The sequence below is a fragment of the Lolium rigidum genome, chromosome 3 (genome assembly GCF_022539505.1).
Source record: "Lolium rigidum isolate FL_2022 chromosome 3, APGP_CSIRO_Lrig_0.1, whole genome shotgun sequence".
NCBI classification, from domain to species: Eukaryota; Viridiplantae; Streptophyta; class Magnoliopsida; order Poales; family Poaceae; genus Lolium; species Lolium rigidum.
Window position 1 is genome coordinate 360,649,964 of NC_061510.1, and position 21,094 is coordinate 360,671,057.

Sequence of the window (21,094 nt, forward strand, 5' to 3'; positions counted from 1 at the left end):
CCTGCCCGTCCACTCCCTCATTTTCGCCCTTGGTGGCCTAACCCTTGTCTTGCCGTTCTCACTGAAAAATGGGCCTGCTTTCTACGGCGGCACGCTGACCTAGACTACGTGGTGTTGTGTGGGAGCTGAAAAGAGAGGAGAGAGGTGTGGTGGCTTACCCCGTTATTCTTCTTGCTAGTCGAGGGCAAAATCAACTTTTCACCGCCTCATTGGCTCTCCACATCTATGAAGAGGACGGGTCGCCGCTGCATGGCTGCATGCTCTTCGCTGCTGGGTACGGGGCACGACCTTCATTGAGGCTCCACTCGCTTGTCCATGGGGAGAGACGTGTATGGCCGTCACCTAGTCCTGCACCCTATTCTCTCCTCGCTCGGTCCTCTCCTGCACCCATCCTCCAAACCCTAGCAGCCGCCACCAAATCGCCGTTGTTAATTTCTTGAGGAGGACCTGATTCGGTTACCAATTGTGGATCAAACCGACCTATTATATGGTGTACTACAAGTTTGTAACCCTCCAAACATTTGTATATATATTAATCAATGAAACCAAGTGAGACGTGCACTTTCCAGTCCGATCGTATCAATCTACATTTCCAATGTACCCAAGCCAATCTAAGGCGAAGAGCACACACAATCTTCTCCAAGTCAAGCACGCCAAGGCCACCCATGGCAGTTTAACTTAATCATCATGTGCATAAACCACGATGCAAAGCTGACTGTTTTAGAGTAAGACCTAGATTTAACTCAATTCTCGATCGACCTAACTAGTAAAATGTAAATTTGTATGTTCTTGCGCTGCAATCTGGAAATATAAATCTACCCACGTTTTCACTACTGACCCACGCATGTTGCACTCACAGTGGCGTACGTACAACTACAAGTCAATGCGAATTTATGTTCTGCAAGGTCGGCACAAAAGTCGTCGGGGTCCATGATGCATGCATGGATCCAAGACCCCATGGGCCATGGCACGAGCATGCCCGCATATATTGCGTCCAACTATTGGAACGAAAAACACACACATGACGACTGAACAGCGAGCATGTACGTCTCGATTCGGACCTAGACGTATCCAAGTTTGACACATGAACTCCCGCCCTGCATTAGACACGCGCGCGCGCGTGCTTGCAAATTGAACTAATCACGTGGGAAGATTGTATTAGTAGGTGGGACGCATCAACGTTAACTGGCAATTAGCTAAGGTCTAGGAAATTTTGCCTGACATTTTGATGTCCCAACGACCCCAAAAAGGCAATACGTTGAGCTGGCGCAACACAATGCTGGAGATTATGTACGGGAGTCGACGTACGGCGCGCGTCTCGCCACGAGTTCAATCGAACCGATCGATCTGGATTGATGTCGCTGACAAACGAGGCCAAGCATAAACTACTAGTCCGAAGACTGAAAGCAATGCTAGGCCAACCATGCTTGCATCATAGATTAGGAGGAAGGCGCGTGGGGCCGAAGAAGATCAGCGCTGGATAGACTAGTTTTTTCGAAGCCGGATAAGACGCGTCCGATGCAAATATAACAGGGGGCCAGTAAGCTTCGAAAAATGCGCGGGTGGCGGACAGGGCTCGGATCGGATTGCGAAGCGGATTGTGGCAGCCCATATCTGCGTTCCCTCCCACAAGGTCGACCGAGATACTACATGAAGCAGGACTCGATCAACGCCAACATGAACTGACTCAAAATCGATTAATATTTCTTCGTTAACCAATTGCTAAACCTTTTCGTTCTGCGTCGCTCCAACACAGCATGTCACACACACACATGTTACTTGTACTGTTGTTGAAGATTATAAATAGATCTGTGGACTTTCTGAAAAAAGCAAATTATGATATGATGAAATCCGAATAAACAGATGATAAAATATGATCATAGAAACAATAATTAAACTAATCATGCAAACTAGCAAAATAAATGAACTTATTGCATCTAAAACATCCACTTCGATTGCTAGAACTAAGAAGTTAAGCAAGATCTAAAATAGAGAGAGGGCAGGATCGCGTGTGGTGTAGCCGAAGCCATGGCAGCACCGTTTGCGGTCACCGTTCACCCATGTTGCCAAAGAAAAAGTGGGCCTTCAGTTTACACAGGTTCATTCACTTCTAGTTTAGGCACAGCACGGAACTGGATATACTCTCTAGCCTTTAGAAAATTTTGAACATGTCCCCTTGATCTTAACAAGTTTGTAAACATAAATTATATAATAATTAATATACTAAAAATAGCATTGATATTTAAAGAAGCTGTTTGCATTCTACAAAGTTTGTTCATATTATCTGCGAATTTATTTTCTTGTACATTTAATTAAATATCCACACCGCTCTTGAAAACATATACATGTAAACACATACTTTCTGACGCACACAAAAGTCAATAAATAGTAAGAAGATAAAATAAATTAAGCAACAAAAAGGGTAATAAAAGTAGACAAAAAATAAAAAATAAAAAATGTGAAAAGTAAAAAAGACAAGAAAACAAAATAAGAAAAGAATGAAAATAAATTTGGCCTGGCCCGGTCCATAAACATACCAAAAAAGACTTTCTTTTTTTGAACAGGACCAAAAAGACTTTTGGCTGGTCTAAAAGATGAAGGTACAAGGCCATATGCCACGACAAGGATCTTTTCTATATTTACTCTCTTGTTTGCCAACTACTAAAGGCTGTTATTTAAATTTGAGATGTTGGTACTGACAATTCTATGATTGTATAGGTACCTTGAACAAAAGAATATCACACCTTGGATATAGTTGATTTCTTGTTCGGGTTTGAAGGCATATCCTTTAACGTGTCTTTTCTTTTTTCAAGTTTATGTGCCTTTTAAGGTTCTTAGTGAGGAAAAAGAAATTTAGAGATCTAGCGGTGACGGTGTGGATAATCCACTTTAGCATATGGTACAAGTCTATACGTTAACAAACAAGACGTACACTGGGTCAATCTAGATTCTCGCAACTTATTTATCTAGTTCAACGGCGCGTAACTGACACTAACTATATGTGCTATAATCATCAATCGTCCAAGGACATCGACATGCACTTCATTATGCGCTTCATCAAGGCAACTTTAGAATGTGATCAATCTCGCAAAGCAGATGAAGCCACCGGTTGTTCGGTTGGACAATCCGTTGAATTAAGCCATTCTCTTGTCGGTGTGCGACCCATATGATCTTTAGTTCTCAAGCAGATCTTGCAATACTTTTCCGTTGATGCTTTAAAAATGAAAACGTTCAACATAGCGATCTTGTGGAAAATGCAGTAGCCCTTTTTGACATCTTAGGGTCATTTGCTCACAATGGTTTTGTCGGCAAGGAAAACTAGCACACTTTTGAGCCTTTTGAAAGAAAAAGCACGTGAGAAACAGCTTCATTGAGCAAGATTTTCTTCGCGGTGGTAATAGGGCTGTGTTGATATTTATATCTTGCTCTTAGATGCGATTTTTCTTGCATGTGTTGTTTGCCGAACAATCAAACCTTGCGCCAATTGGGCTCTACTTTAGCCGTGCTGCCGAACACAGTATTGCTTAGACTGACGGATCAACAGTGGAGAAAGGATCAAAGGAGTACTCCGTAGAGTACAGACCATAGCCACGCCCACAACTCAGAGCGATCGAGCGCGACAGGCACGAAGGTCGGTAAGTCGGTTGGCACGACCTAGCGCTGGCCCAACACGGGGATGAGCAGCAGGTGTCCGAACTGTCCGCTCCCGCGTGTCACCTTCACTGACCAAAGTCATCGCCAAATCAACAAAGGGACAAAACCCAGCCAATCTATCATCCGTTTCTCCTCACGAAGACGAACCCCATGCCGACCCCATACGCTACAAACGTAGCGGTCGAACGCCTACGCCTGCGTATCCAAATAGCGTATGGGCGGCACGCGCAGCCCCGTACGCCCCATGCCTCCTCGCCGCTGAGTCGGCGCTGACTCCGTGCTGAGATGGCACGAGCTTTGCTTTCATATGTTAGGGGCTAGCGAGGCGAAGCTAGCATGGTGCAAGGGTGGGAATAAGATAGAAAATTTTAAAAATAAGTAAAAAAGATCAGCCTAAGTTAGCCTTGCCCCACCCTAGCAAAATGGGCTAGACTTGTCGCCATAGTATTTTTTTTTTGAAACTGAGGGAAAATTCTTTGACATTTATAGTGATATTAGGAAATGTACTGCATTGTGATAGGAGAAAAAATTATCTCGAAAAAGAACTTTGTCATGACCCATGTTTCACCCCATGACAAAATCAATCCACTGGTGAAATCCAAACCTCAGTTCGCCCTCTTTTCCGTTTTCTTCTCAAACACAATACGAGTGGAGGCGAAGTCTAACAAAAGTGCCAATTTAGACTCTACATATCTATAAGACGATGTGATTTTAAAGTTCCCCAGAGAACAAAGCCAGAGGGTCTAACCGGACTCCATTAGATAGTAGGTCCTAAATCCTAATGCAATTTCTTGAGGGTTAATCTGTTCAACTTAATTACCTCGTGCAATCTACAACATTTTTGCTGCCTACATGTACTCCAACCATAGTTGAACCATATATAGTACTAAAAACACATGGCATGGAGATTGCTTTTTTTTAGTGTCATGGAGATTGCAACTTTGCCAAAGGTACGTGACTTCTTTGTACCCATGAGAGATCCCGCATTCAATACCGTCGTCTTCTTGACTTGCGTCCTCTCGGTTCTAGGAGTTTACCGAGGCCATCCTACAGAATTCACGTTGTACCTAACCTACTTGGCATTTCTGAATTGATGTTTCTTCGGTTTAGTGCTGCAAAATGGTGGAGTATAATGTACTACCTCCATCCCAAGGCTTAAGGCCTATATTTTTTTCATAAAATCAAATTATGTTAAGTTTGACTAATTTTTTATAAAAAATCATTAACATGTCAAATACAAAATTAATATTATTAGATAGATAATGAAATATATTTTCATGCTATCTACAAAATATCACATTTATTGATAGTTTATTCTACAAGTTTGGTCAAACTTTACTTGCTTTGACTTTTCCAAAAAATATAAGCCTTAAGCCTTGGGATGGGGGTAGTACAAGCAACTGAGGTTGTACAACTCGATTGTAGATTGTAGTTCTTCTCATTCTTGTAAATTTGTTTAGCATATCGACCTGTTGGTTTTAGATAATAGGACATGTGAATGTTAATGTCTACGTCTTGAAAACATCAATTTAAATAAAAACATATTGCAGACCTTAATTGTAATCTTAAGTAAAGTGTGTGATCTGCATATCAATCAAACTGCAACCTCCAATAGATAAGTTAGAGTTCTGAAAGAGCAAATACTGCAATAGAAAAAGATATCTATCAAATTTAATTTATATGGAATAGAAAACAATAAGAGATTGAACGAACACAAGCAATGATGCAGAAGCCCGCACATCTAAATAACCTTGTAATTATCAACTAAACCTAGGAACACCACCTACAGAAAGAAGCATTGAACCATGAACACTACTAAAAACTACTTCAAATGGTCGACTGATAAGCAGTAACAGATTGAGATGTGAAACCTAGGAGCAAACAAGGCCTAATCCGACTGAACCAACAGGATCAAAAGGGAAACAAACAAAGGGAGTAGCCAAAATCCCGTCATTTCCTTCGTCATCTTTGATTATGTACATGAGGGTTGGGCATCGATGATTTATTGATGAAAAAAATGAGCATTCCTCTCCTTCCAAATTTCGTAGGAGATGAGCATGGTTGTCGTTCGTAGTCCACTCGGACTAGAGGTGAGGAGTGCGCACCAGGCTATACCAATATTCCAAAACTATGGGTAGACCAGAGCCCAATCTACGGAGAGGTGCGGGCATGAAAGCCAGGAAGCGGTCATGGTCAAAATTCTATGAGAGTACCAACACCCAAAAAGGATGTGTCTTGCCGTTTCAGGTGTAGGGATTCGTAGCATATAAAACAAAAAAATTCCTACCGCAACACGAACAACAAGCCAAGATCTAATCTAGTAGATGGTAGCAACGAGATGGGATCAACGTACCCTCTAAGATCGCTAAGCGTTAACGAGATAAATCTCGTGGATGATGTAGTCGATCACTTGCCGCTCTCAGGAGCGAGTAGAAGATCCCGACGGTGCCGCAATCGGGCAACACCTCCGCACTCGGTCACACGTACGGTGTTGATGAAGACGTCCTTCTCCCCGTTACAGTGGGCAGCAGAAGTAGTAGATCCTCCTCGGAATCCCGGCAGCACGACGGCGTGGTGACGGTGGTGGTGGAGATCTCCTGCAGGGCTTCACCGTTGCCGTGCGGGAGAGAGGTGGATGAGAGTTGCGCTAGGATTTGGGAGAGAGGGGTGGGGCGCCGTCCTTGGTGCCCTGGGTGGTGCGGCCAACAATGTAGCCGGCCCCTCCCCTCCTCTCCCCTTTATATAGGTGGAAAAACCCTAGCTCCAATCATACTCCCTCTAGGAGTCTTATTGGAAAACGTACCATATGTGCAAAAGGTAAAACCTAGTCAAGGTGGGACTCTCCCCCTTTCCTTTTGGTGTGGCCGACCAAGGAGGTGGGATTCCACCTTCCCTCCTTGGTGGTTGGCTAGGCTGGTGGAGTTCCTTTGGGACTCCACCTGCCATAGTGAAATACTCCGGATGATTCTAGAACCTTTCATAAATTCACCGGACTATTCCCAAACTTGTAATATGACTTCCCATATATGAATCTTATTCTCCGGACCATTCCGGAGCTCCTCGTGATGTCATGGATCCTATCCAAGACTCCAAACAACATTTGGTTTCCATTTCAAATTCCATATCTACTTAAACAACATCGAACCTTAAGTGTGTCACCCTACGGTTCGTGAACTATGCAGACATGATCGAGACACTTCTCCGGCCAATAACCAATAGAGGGACCTGGAGATCCATAATGGCTCCCACATATTCAACGATGACTTTGTGATCAAAAGAACCATTAACATACAATACTGATTCCCTTTGTCGCGTGATACTTTACTTATCCGAGGTTCGATCATCGGTATCTCTATACCTAGTTCAACCTCGTTACCGATAAGTACTCTTTACTCGTGCCATGATATGACATTCCTTGTGAGCCAGTCACATGCTTGCAAGCTAATTGGATGACATTCCACCGAGAGGGCCCAGAGTATATCTATTCGTTATTTGGATGGACACATCCCATTCTTGATCCACGTACTTCAACCTATACTTTCCGAATACTTAATGCCACCTATATAACCACCCATTTACGAAGTAGTGTTTGATGCCATCAAAGCATCCATCCGGTGTAGGTGATTAACATGATCTCATGGTCGAAGGATTGGGTTACTATGTATCTTAAAGCTTGTAGCAAAACGAACTTAATGACTTGATCATATGCTATGCTTACTATGGGTGTGTGTCCATCATATCATTCTTTTAATGACATGATCTTGTTATTAATAACATCCAATATTCATGATCATGAAACTATGATCATCTATTAATCAATAAGCTAGTTTAACAAGAGGCTTACTAGGGACTCTTTTATGTTTACAAAACACACAAGTATTAATGTTCCCGGTTAATACAATTATAACATGGGATGTAAATATTTATCATGAACACTAAGATATAACAATAACCACTTTATTATTGCCTCTTGGGCATATCTCCAACAGTGTCCCACTTGCACTAGAGTCAATAATCTAGTTTACATTTGTAAAGATCTAACACCGTGGCCTTCTGGTGCTTATCATGTTTACTCATGGGAGAGGTTTCAGTCAACGAATCTTACACGCTCAGAAACGTATATATTTTGCAATTCATTTGCTTCTCCACGCATCACTCATTTTTTAGATGAGTCAGAATTAATCGTATATGTTTGGTCTTCTGGTGGAACCTTAATTTCGTGATCTGAAATATGTTACCAATATTGTCACACACAATATAGCTTCATTGTTCTGAAACTACCGGAACTACACCAAGTTCTAAAAGAACTCTTTGACTCAAACACCCTCGGTCATTGTCAAAACAATGATATACTCTGCCTTTGTTTCTAGAATCCGTCGCAATATTTAGAACTCATCTAAATCTAGCATAGACTTCTTCTAGCCCATTATGATACCTTTTAATGAACACTTAGTCTAACTGAGATTGAAATTCATTTTTATATGTGACTAAACTAATATCGGTGCAACACCTTACAACGATTTGTTTGTCATTACCCCATACAAAACTATATATATCCTTGGCTCTTCCAAAGCACTCATGGATATTCTTACTGTTGTCCAATGATCATGACATGAATCATTCTGGTACATGATCGTAACATTTTAGAGCACATGACATCTGATTGTGTACATATTATTCTTGATCTAAAATCACTCATGTGTTTTTACTCATTGAGTGTCAAATACACTCAAGTTTTATTAAACCTCTACATGAAAAAGAACACCTTCTTGACATTTTCATATTGAACTAATTCAATATTTATTCTATGTACTTTGACTTATACTTATTATGCGCTGATGAGCGCAGATTACACACTGTTGGGGAACCCCAAGAGGAAGGTATGATGAGCACGGAAGCATGTTTTCCCTCAGTAAGAAACCAAGGTTTAATCCACCAGTAGGAGAAAGGCGTGACTTCTAAAGGTGTTGCTAGCTGACTAGCGGCAGGACGCACTACCGGCGTCAGCGACACGGGGAACCTGCACACAACACAACCAAAATACTTTGCCCCAACTTATAGTGAGGTTGTCAATCTCACCAGTTTTGATGAACACAAAGGATTAAATGTATCGAGTGGAAGGAGATGTTTGCAGTAATTAAATAGAACAGTGCTTGCATAAAGTAAACAGAGCAGGATTGCAGTGGTTGAATTATCAGTGTAAAGAAAGGATCGGGGTCCACAGTTCACTAGAGGTGTCTCTCCATAAATATAAATAACATGCTGGGTGAACAAATTACAGCTGGGCAATTGACAAAATACAGACCATACATGACAAGATGATTACTATGAGATTCGTTTGGGCATTACAACATAATACATAGACTGTAATCCAACTGTGTGTATGACTAATAATCCACCTTCCGGTTATCGTTCGAACCCCTTCCAGTATTAAGTTGTAAGCAACAGATTATCGCATTAAGCAATGTGTGTAAAGTAAACAATAGAATTACTCTCGGATAATTTTTTTTTGTTTACTCCCTAGTAGCAACAACACATCTACAATCTTAGAAGTCACTCTTCTAGAAATCTAGAGGTATGAACCTACCATCGAGCATAAATACCTCCTCTAGGAGTCACAAGCATCTACTTGGCCAGAGTATCTACTAGCAACAGAGAGCATGCAAGATCACAAATAACATATGACAAGAATATATAATCGATCTAACATACTATTGAATATTCATCAGATCCAGCAAACACAACATGTAGCATTATATAAGGATGATATTGATCATGTAGGCAGCTCACAAGATCTAAACATGAAGCACAAATTGGAGAAGTCAACCATCTAGCTACTGATATGGACCCATAGTCCAGGGATGAACTACTCACGCATCACTTCGGAGGCAGGCATGGCGATGTAGATGCCTCCGGTGACGATTTCCCCCTCCGATAGGGTGCCGGGAAGAGCTTCAGAACCCTCCCGAGCTAGGGTCTGCGATGGTGGCCGCAACGGAACTTTTCGTGGATGGAGGCTCGTGTGTTCAGGGTTTTCCTAAGATCGTGATTAAATAGGCGGAGGGGCGATGTCGGTGGAGGCTAGGGGGGTCCACACCACCCCTAGGCGCGGGCCAGGGCTAGGCTGCGCCTAGGGCTGGTCTGGCCGCCCTGATGCCTTTCTTCGACCCCCCCTCTGGGCTCCTTCTTTCTTACGGTAATGTATTGACTTCAACTTTTGTTTCTTTCAATTCCGAAAATGTTTCCGGTACAACTTTCTGAAATACAAAATAATAGATAACAAGGAACTGACACTGTGACATCTTGTTAATAGGTTAGTGTCGGAAAATGTATAAAAGTGCAACGAAGTGTAAGCAAACATATATAAATTGGTGTAAAGCAAGCATCGAGCATCAAAAATTATAGATACGTTTGAGTCGTATCATGCGCTTCAATCCATCTTCATAGATCTTGACGCTAAATATCTTCTTAGTCCATATCCTTTCAATGAAATTAATTTTCAATGAAATCTTTTAATCACATCAATACAAAATTACACCATTTCTAATCTAAGATATGACATCCACATAAAGTATTACAAGTATGTCTGAGCGCTCCTACTTAATTTCTTGCAAATGCAAGCATCTTCGTCGTTTCCGAGGAAATCAAAACTCTTTGATTATTTCATCTGGTGAAGATTCCAATTCCATGATACTCATTTCATCCAGTGAAGTTTGTATACCTATCTAGTATTCTACGGACTAGCAAAACTCTCGGTTGTATCTTGTATACACCTTTAATACACACTTTTGCTAAGGAATGTGTTTATGCCATCCTACTAACATATCTCATAAAAGAAATATGTGATGGCGTGTACTCGACGTATGTGGACACGCTATTGAGGAATCCCAAGAGGAAGGTATGATGAGCACAGTAGCAAGTTTTTCCCTCAGTAAGAAACCAAGGTTTAATTGACCAGTAGGAGAAAGGCGTGACTTCTGAAGGTGCTGCTAGCTGACTAGTGGCAGGGCGCACTACCGGCGTCAACAACAACGTGGAACCTGCACAGAACACAACCAAAGTACTTTGCCCCAACTAATAGTGAGATTGTCAATCTGACCGGTTTGCTGAACACAAAGGATTAGACGTATGGAATGTAATGATATGTTTGCAGAAAGTAAACAGAACATGATTGCAGTTGAATTTATCAGTAAAGTAAATAGGACCGGGGGCCCACAGTTCACTAGAGGTGTCTCTCCATAAAGAAATAGCATGTTGGGTGAATAAATTACAGCTGGGCAATTGACAGAATATCGACCATACATGACAACATGATTACTATGATATCTGGTATTGGGCATTATAACATAATACATAGACCGTAATCCAACTGCATCTATGACTAATAATCCACCTTCAGGTTAGTGTCTCCACCCCTTCCAGTATAAAGTTGCAAGCAACAGACTATCGCATTAAGCAATGTGTGTAAAGTAAACAATAGAATTACCCTTGGATAAAACATTGTTGTTTTCTCCCTAGTAATAACAACACATCTACAACCTTAGAAATTATAATGTCACTCTCCCATGAAACTAGAGGCATGAACCTACTATCGAGCATAAATACCCCCTCTTGGAGTCACAAGTATCCACTTTGCCAGAGTTTCTACTAGCAACGGAGAGCATGCAAGATCACAAATAACATATGACATGAATATATAATCAATCTCAACATAGTATTCAATATTCATCGGATCCCAGCAAACCAAACCAAACATATAGGATTACATAAAGATGATCTTGATCGTGTAGGGCAGCTCACAAGATCGATACATGAAGCACAAAGTGGAGAAGACAACCATCTAGCTACTGCTATGGACCCATAGTCCAGGGATGAACTACTCACGCATCACTTCGGAGGCGGGCATATGGCGATGTAGATGACTCCGGTGATGATTTACCCCTCCAGCAGGGTGCCTGGAAGAGCTTCAGAAACCCCCGAGATGGGTTCTGCGATGGCGGCCGCGATAGAACTTTTCATGGATGGAGGCACGGGTATCCAGGGTTTTACCGAGAAGATGTATAAATAGGTAGTCTGGCCGCGCCTAGGGGTGGTCTGGGCGCCCTGGTGCGCCTCTTCGTCCCCCCTTCGGACTTCGTCTTCGTTTCGGTAAAATATTGATTTCGGCTTTTGTTTCGTCCAATTCCAAGAATATTTCATGTACAACTTTTCTGAAATACAAAAACAACAGAAAATAGGGAACTGGCACTATGGCATCTTGTTAATAGGTTAGTGCCAGAAATCATGTAAAAGTGCAACAAAGTGTAAACAAAACACGTATGAATTGGCGGTGTAAAACAAGCATGGAACATCAAAAATTATAGATACGTTTGAGACGTATCAGCATCCCCAATCTTAACTCCTGCTCGTCCTCGAGTAGGTAAGTGATAAAAAAATAATTTTTGAGGTGACATGAAGCCAACACAATCTTGATCAAGCATGTAAAGCATTATAAGCTGGGATCTAAGTACTCTAACATAGGCACGATAGATATAATTCAACTGGACTTAGCAACTATGTTATAACATGAAGAGTAACTCAAACAAAGGATCATGAGTAATAGTGCATTGAAAACAATTGTGTGTTTATGATCATAGAGTAAACATAATAAAGTGATACTCAACATGTCCTTATGGAATAGCAAAACATAAATGCAAGGACACCTTCAAAGTTTAAGAGGTGACTAGATACAAGTAATTTGAGAGCAAGCAATAGCATAATCATGAATCAATCAATAACAATTTTGGGACTATACACATTGCACTAAGAATGAAAACTATGCTTTCTTAATCGGTGCATAAAGTATAAGGTGAAGACTCAACATAATAGTAAAATAAAGGCCCTTCGCAGATGGAAGAAGGGATTACCCATGTGATAGAGCCCTTTATTTTGAAAGCAATAGGAGTGTTGAAAATATTTATTTTGAAAGGTGCTACTCATGTCAACGGTAGTGATAAATAGTATGGCTTATGTAATTACTTCCTATAAGTTTGCTTGCCTCATGCATAATATACTAATAGTGCTCACACCTTGTCCTAATTAGCTTGAACGTCCATGGATTTTCATCACATACATATGTTTTAACCAAGTGTCACAAAGGGATACCTCCTTGCCTCCTGTACAAAGGTCCTAGGAGATGAATCTCATTTGATTTCTCAATTTCGATGAATCTCAACTTTTTGGACATCCATACCAGGAAAGCAACGACAACAAATATTTGGACTTTTGCCCAGGTAAAACTTCCACCATGTGAACATGGCTTTAGTTGGCGGCCCAATGTTCCTCTCTAACAATATGCATACTCCAATCTTTACAACTCATGGTAAATCTCCCTTACTTCAAGCAAGATGAGCATGCATAGTAATTCACATGATATTCAACAAAGGCATATTGACGGTGTTCCCCATGATAGCATGGTTATCACACAACAAGCAACTTATAAAAACTAAAAATGCATACGACATAATACTTACCACAATAGTTTTTAGACTACTTTCCCATGAGCTATAATTTACACAAAACATGTGATAATTTTTGAAAGTTTAAAGGTAGAACACAAGGAATTTACTTTGGAGTGGCGGTGAAATACCACATATAGGTAGATATGGTGGACACAATTAGAAATTTTGGTTTTTGGTAGTTGGATGCACGAGTAGAGCACATACTCAGTACAAGTGAAGGCTAGCAAAAGACTGGGATGGACCAACTAAGAGAGCAATAATGGCCATAATCATGCATAGCGAAAAAGTATTATCAATCAAATCATAAAGTGATATTACAAATCAAAAACTAAATGATCATAGAGGCTTTAGTTGACGGGTTATAGTCATAACATGGTATAAGCATGTGCCAAGTCAACCCAATAAAGCATCAAAAGAGAATACCACAATTTTATGCTTTTATGATAGAAACAACACATGATTCTTTAAATGACACATTATGCACTCTCAGCCATTTGAAACAAGTCATGATACAACAATAAATACTAAATATCTGACAAGAATAACATCCAACATGACATGCCAAAGTCTATGTCACAGTCTAGACAAGCTTCCTTTTGCATTACTATAGTCATGAAATATTTTACTCGTATCCAACACCAATTAACTTATTTAAAATAACTCTCAGAGATAAATACAAGATGGACCAGAGATCTAATCATACACAAATAAATAATAGTAACGTGCTCTAAACAAAATTCAAGTGAAAGAACAAGAGCTAAACGCAGTACCAGAAAACTAGAACACTCGCAGAACAATAATAGTGAAAACTAAAGCGTTCTATGTAATTAAAAATGAGCGGGTCTTTCTCCAAAAGAAATGTGCCGGGATCCAACATATTCTACAGCAAACAAAACAAAATTAAACTAAAAACAAAAATAAAGACGCTCCAAGAACAACACATAGCGTATGAACCAATAAAAATATAGCGTATAGAGAGATGACCTGTTGCTTTGTTGATGAAGAGGGGATGCCTTAGGCATCCCCAAGCTTTGACCCTTGTACCTCTTGAATATGTCTTTGGGGTGCAGGGGCATCCCCAAGCTTGAGCTTTTGTCCATTTTTCATCACATCACATCATTCTTCTCTCCCTACACTTGAAAACTTCCTTCATACAAAAACTTCTCACAATTATTCATTAGCAGCATTAGTACAATTAAAATAAACAAATCCACTTGTGTTCAGTAATAGCATATATCAAACATCTATTAAAGCATAAGCTACTGTAGCAACCTTTCATAAAGCTCTTTGATCAAAAGAACTAAAATAGAAAGAGATTTTAGAGACAAATGCAAATAGTGCAGAAATCTGTCAAAACAGAACAACAGGTAAAGATCGAAATTTCTGAAAATGCTATGTTACTTATCTCGAAAAGTGGTCAACTAACGAAAGTTAGATAACAACTTGAGGCATATGCATAAAAATGATAGCTCAAAATTCCGCTCTGGCTATTTTACGAATTTTTATGGTAACAACGCAGAATCTGTTTTCAGGACAGTAACTTCCCTAAACATTACTTTCTTCCTATTAGAGGCTATTCTTCGCACACATGAAATAAAAATGATAAGGAGATGTTATTACAGTAGTAATAACTTCCAAGACTCAACAAAAAGAAAATTACTGTAAATAAAACATGGGTTGTCTCCCATAAGCGCTTTTCTTTAACGCCTTTGAGCTAGGGCTGATACGTCTCCGACGTATCGATAATTTCTTATGTTCTATGCCATATTATTGATGATACCTACATGTTTTATGCACACTTTATGTCATATTCGTGCATTTTCTGGAACTAACCTATTAACAAGATGCCGAAGGGCCAGTTGCTGTTTTCTCGCTGTTTTTGGTTTCAGAAATCCTAGTAACGAAATATTCTCGGAATTGGACGAAACGAAGACCCGGGGGCCTATTTTGCCACGAACCTTCCGTAAACCGAAGAGCATACGAAGTGGGGCCACGAGGTGGCCGGACCACAAGGCGGCGCGGCCAAGGGGGCCCGCGCCGCCACGTGGTGTGGGCCCCTCGTCAACCCCCGACTCCGCCCTTCCGCCTACTTAAAGCCTCCGTCGCGAAACCCCCGATGCGAAAAACCACGATACGGAAAACCTTACCGAGACGCCGCCACCGCCGATCCCATCTCGGGGGATTACGGAGATCTCCTCCGGCACCTGCCGGAGAGGGGATTCATCTCCCGGAGGACTCTACACCGCCATGGTCGCCTCCGGAGTGATGAGTGAGTAGTTCACCCCTGGACTATGGGTCCATAGCAGTAGCTAGATGGTTGTCTTCTCCTCATTGTGCTTCATTGTTGGATCTTGTGAGCTGCCTAACATGATTAAGATCATCTATCCGTAATACTCTATGTTGTGTTTGTCGGGATCCGATGGATAGAGAATACCATGTTATGTTAATTATCAAGTTATTACATATGTGTTGTTTATGATCTTGCATGCTCTCCGTTACTAGTAGAGGCTCTAGCCAAGTTTTTGCTTTTAACTCCAAGAGGGAGTATTTATGCTCGATAGTGGGTTCATGCCCGCATTGACACCTGGGACAAGTGACGGAAAGTTCTAAGGTTGTGTTGTGCTTGTTGCCACTAGGGATAAAACATTGGCGCTATGTCCGAGGATGTAGTTTTTGATTACATTACGCACCATACTTAATGCAATTGTCCGTTGCTTTGCAACTTAATACCGGAAGGGGTTCGGATGATAACCTGAAGGTGGACTTTTTCGGCATAGATGCCGTTGGATGGCGGTCTATGTACTTTGTCGTAATGCCCAATTAAATCTCACTATACTTATCATGCCATGTATGTGCATTGTTATGCCCTCTCTATTTGTCAATTGCCCGACTGTAATTTGTTCACCCAACATGCTTTTATCTTATGGGAGAGACACCTCTAGTGAACTGTGGACCCCGGTCCATTCTTTTAATATTGAAATACAAATCTGCTGCAATACTTGTTTTTACTGTTTTCTCTGCAAACAATCATCTTCCACACAATTCGGTTAATCCTTTGTTACAGCAAGCCGGTGAGATTGACAACCTCACTGTTTCGTTGGGGCAAAGTACTTTGGTTGTGTTGTGCGGGTTTCACGTTGGCGCCGGAATCTCTGGTGTTGCGCCGCACTACATCCCGCCGCCATCAACCTTCATCGTGCTTCTTGGCTCCTCCTGGTTCGATAAACCTTGGTTTCTTTCTGAGGGAAAACTTGCTGCTGTGCGCATCATACCTTCCTCTTGGGGTTGCCCAACGAACGCCATCAAGCTCTTTTTCTGGCGCCGTTGCCGGGGAGATCAAGACACGCTGCAAGGGGAGTCTCCACTTCTCAATCTCTTTACTTTGTTTTTGTCTTGCTTTATTTTATTTACTATTTTGTTTGCTGCATTATATCAAAACACAAAAAAATTAGTTGCTAGCTTTACTTTATTTACTGTCTTGTTTGCTATATCAAAAACACACAAAAAAAATTAGTTACTTGCATTTATTTTACTTGATTCATCATGTTTCCTTTTAATTTTACCACAAAAAACATACCGGTAGGACGCGGGTCTATCATTGGGAGAAACAATATAGAAGAATTTTTCAGTCATGAGAGTACCGTTGAAAATTTTGAAGATAGACACTTGGTAGAACTTGCCCCTACTTATGAAATTGCTGCTGCTGCTTTAGTTCGCTTGTTGGAAACTAAATTTGTTAATCTCAATCCTATAATCCAACACATGTTTCTTACACTTGGTGATATGGAAGAGGGGGAAAAGAAAGATTTTATTTTAGAAACCCTTCTTAGAGAATTTGGTGGTCTAGCAAGAGAGGCTAGAAAGGTCTTCGCTAAATTTAATATGCTTGGTTCTCATACTAATTTGGTTAGTCTCCTTGAAAAAATGGATATGGATAGAATAAGGTACACTAATAATGCTAATGATGGTGGGGAGATCAAAGCACCAATACCATGTAAACTCCTAGCTATGAATGATGCACTAGAAAATAACTATGCTTGGCTTGTTCTCGAAAATTTGTTTGATGAGAGTAGCAAGCCCAAGACTAATGAAAAGGGAGACGCTGAAACTTATGTATCTAATATACTATGCATGGTTGAGAAAACTCCAAACTCTGCTGTAGGTGCACCACCCTTCGATGTTACTTGATATACACTTTCTGCGCCTAGCTGAAAGGCGTTAAAGAAAAGCGTTTATGGGAGACAACCCATGTTTTTACTCCAGTATTTTTGTTTTATATTTGTGTCTTGGAAGCTGTTTACTACTGTAGAAACCTCTCCTTATCTTAGTTTTGAGTTTTGTTGTGCCAAGTAAAGTCTTTGATAGTAAAGTAAGTACTAGATTTGGATTACTGCGCAGTTACAGATTTCTTTGCTGTCACGAATCTGGGTCTACCTCCCTGTAGGAAGCTCAGAAAATTAAGCCAATTTACGTGCATGATCCTCAGATATGTACGCAACTTTCATTCAATTTGAGCATTTTCATTTGAGCAAGTCTGGTGGCCTAATAAAATCCATCTTTACGGACTGTTCTGTTTTGACAGATTCTGTCTTTTATTTCGCATTGCCTCTTTTGCTATGTTGGATGAATTTCTTTGATCCATTAATGTCCAGTAGCTTTATGCAATGTCCAGAAGTATTAAGAATGATTGTGTCACCTCTGAACATGTGAATTTTTATTATGCACTAACCCTCTAATGAGTTGTTTCGAGTTTGGTGTGGAGGAAGTTTTCAAGGATCAAGAGAGGAGTATGATGCAATATGATCAAGGAGAGTGAAAGCTCTAAGCTTGGGGATGCCCCGGTGGTTCACCCCTGCATATTATAAGAAGACTCAAGCGTCTAAGCTTGGGGATGCCCAAGGCATCCCCTTCTTCATCGACAACATTAGCAGGTTCCTCCCCTGAAACTATATTTTTATTCCGTCACATCTTATGTACTTTGCTTGGAGCGTCGGTTTGTTTTTGTTTTTTGTTTTGTTTGAATAAAATGGATCCTAGCATTCACTTTATGGGAGAGAGACACGCTCCGCTGTAGCATATGGACAAATATGTCCTTAGGCTCTACTCATAGTATTCATGGCGAAGTTTCTTCTTCGTTAAATTGTTATATGGTTGGAATTGGAAAATGCTACATGTAGTAATTCTAAAATGTCTTGGATAATTTGATACTTGGAAATTGTTGTGCTCATGTTTAAGCTCTTGCATCATATACTTTGCACCCATTAATGAAGAAACACTTAGAGCTTGCTAATTTGGTTTGCATATTTGGTTTCTCTAGAGTCTAGATAACATCTAGTATTGAGTTTTGAACAACAAGGAAGACGGTATGGAGTCTTATAATGTTTACAATATGTCTTTTATGTGAGTTCTGCTGTACGGTTCATCCTTGTGTTTGTTTCAAATAACCTTGCTAGCCTAAACCCTGTATCGAGAGGGAATACTTCTCATGCATCCAAAATCCTTGAGCCAACCACTATGCCATTTGTGTCCACCATACCTACCTACTACATGGTATTTATCCGCCATTCCAAAGTAAATTGCTTGAGTGCTACCTTTAAAATTCCATCATTCACCTTTGCAATATATAGCTCATGGGACAAATAGCTTAAAAACTATTGTGGTATTGAATATGTACTTATGCACTTTATCTCTTATTAAGTTGCTTGTTGTGCGATAACCATGCTTCGGGAACGCCATCAACTATTCTTTGTTGAATATCATGTGAGTTGCTATGCATGTCCGTCTTGTCCGAAGTAAGAGAGATCTACCACCTTTATGGTTGGAGCATGCATATTGTTAGAGAAGAACATTGGGCCGCTAACTAAAGCCATGATTCATGGTGGAAGTTTCAGTTTTGGACACATATCCTCAATCTCATATGAGAATAATAATTGTTGCCACATGCTTATGCATTTAAGAGGAGTCCATTATCTGTTGTCCATGTTGTCCCGGTATGGATGTCTAAGTTGAGAATAATCAAAAGCGAGAAATCCAAAATGCGAGCTTTCTCCTTAGACCTTTGTACAGGCGGCATGGAGGTACCCCATTGTGACACTTGGTTAAAACATGTGCATTGCAAAGATCCGGTAGTCCAAGCTAATTAGGACAAGGTGCGGGCACTATTAGTATACTATGCATGAGACTTGCAACTTGTAAGATATAATTTACATAACTCATATGCTTTATTAGTACCGTTGACAAAATTGTTTCATGTTTTCAAAATAAAAGCTCTAGCACAAATATAGCAATCGATGCTTTCCTCTTTGAAGGACCATTATTTTACTTTTATGTTGAGTCAGTTCACCTATCTCTCTCCACTTCAAGAAGCAAACACTTGTGTGAACTGTGCATTGATTCCTACATACTTGCATATTGTACTTGTTATATTACTCTATGTTGACAATTATCCATGAGATATACATGTTACAAGTTGAAAGCAACCGCTGAAACTTAATCTTCCTTTGTGTTGCTTCAATACCTTTACTTTGATTTATTGCTTTATGAGTTAACTCTTATGCAAGACTTATTAATACTTGTCTTGAAGTACTATTCATGAAAAGTCTTTGCTTTATGATTCAGTTGTCTACTCATGTCATTACCATTGTTTTGATCGCTGCATCCACTACATATGTTTACAAATAGTATGATCAAGGTTATGATGGCATATCACTTCAGAAATTATCTTTGTTATCGTTTTACCTGCTCGGGACGAGCAGAACTAAGCTTGGGGATGCTTGATACGTCTCCGACGTATCGATAATTTCTTATGTTCTATGCCATATTATTGATGATACCTACATGTTTTATGCACACTTTATGTCATATTCGTGCATTTTCCGGAACTAACCTATTAACAAGATGCCGAAGTGCCGATTCTTCGTTTTCTGCTGTTTTTGGTTTCAGAAATCCTAGTAACGAAATATTCTCGGAATTGGACAAAACGAAGACCCAGGGGCCTATTTCGCCACGAACCTTCCAGAAGACCGAAGAGCATACGAAGTGGGGCCACGAGGTGGCCAGACCACAAGGCGGCGCGGCCAAGGGGGGCCCGCGTCGCCCTGTGGTGTGGGCCCCTCGTCGGCCCCCGACTCGCCCTTCCGCCTACTTAAAGCCTCCGTCGCGAAACCCCCGATGCGAAAAACCACGATACGGAAAACCTTGCGAGACGCCGCCGCCGCCGATCCCATCTCGAGGGATTCGGGAGATCTCCTCCGGCACCCTGCCGGAGAGGGGATTCATCTCCGGAGGACTCTACACCGCCATGGTCGCCTCCGGAGTGATGAGTGAGTAGTTCACCCCTGGACTATGGGTCCATAGCGGTAGCTAGATGGTTGTCTTCTCCTCATTGTGCTTCATTGTTGGATCTTGTGAGCTGCCTAACATGATCAAGATCATCTATCCGTAATACTCTATGTTGTGTTTGTCGGGATCCGATGGATAGAGAATACCATGTTATGTTAATTATCAAGTTATTACATATGTGTTGTTTATGATCTTGCATGCTCTCCGTTACTAGTAGAGGCTCCGGCCAAGTTTTTGCTTTTAACTCCAAGAGGGAGTATTTATGCTCGATAGTGGGTTCATGCTCGCATTGACACCAGGACGAGTGACGAAAGTTCTAAGGTTGTGTTGTGCTTGTTGCCACTAGGGATAAAACATTGGCGCTATGTCCGAGGATGTAGTTGTTGATTACATTACGCACCATACTTAATGCAATTGTCACGTTGCTTTGCAACTTAATGCTGGAAGGGGTTCGGATGATAACTTCGAAGGTGGACTTTTAGGAATAGATGCGGTTGGATGGCGGTCTATGTACTTTGTCGTAATGCCCAATTAAATCTCACTATACTTATCATGCCATGTATGTGCATTGTTATGCCCTCTCTATTTGTCAATTGCCC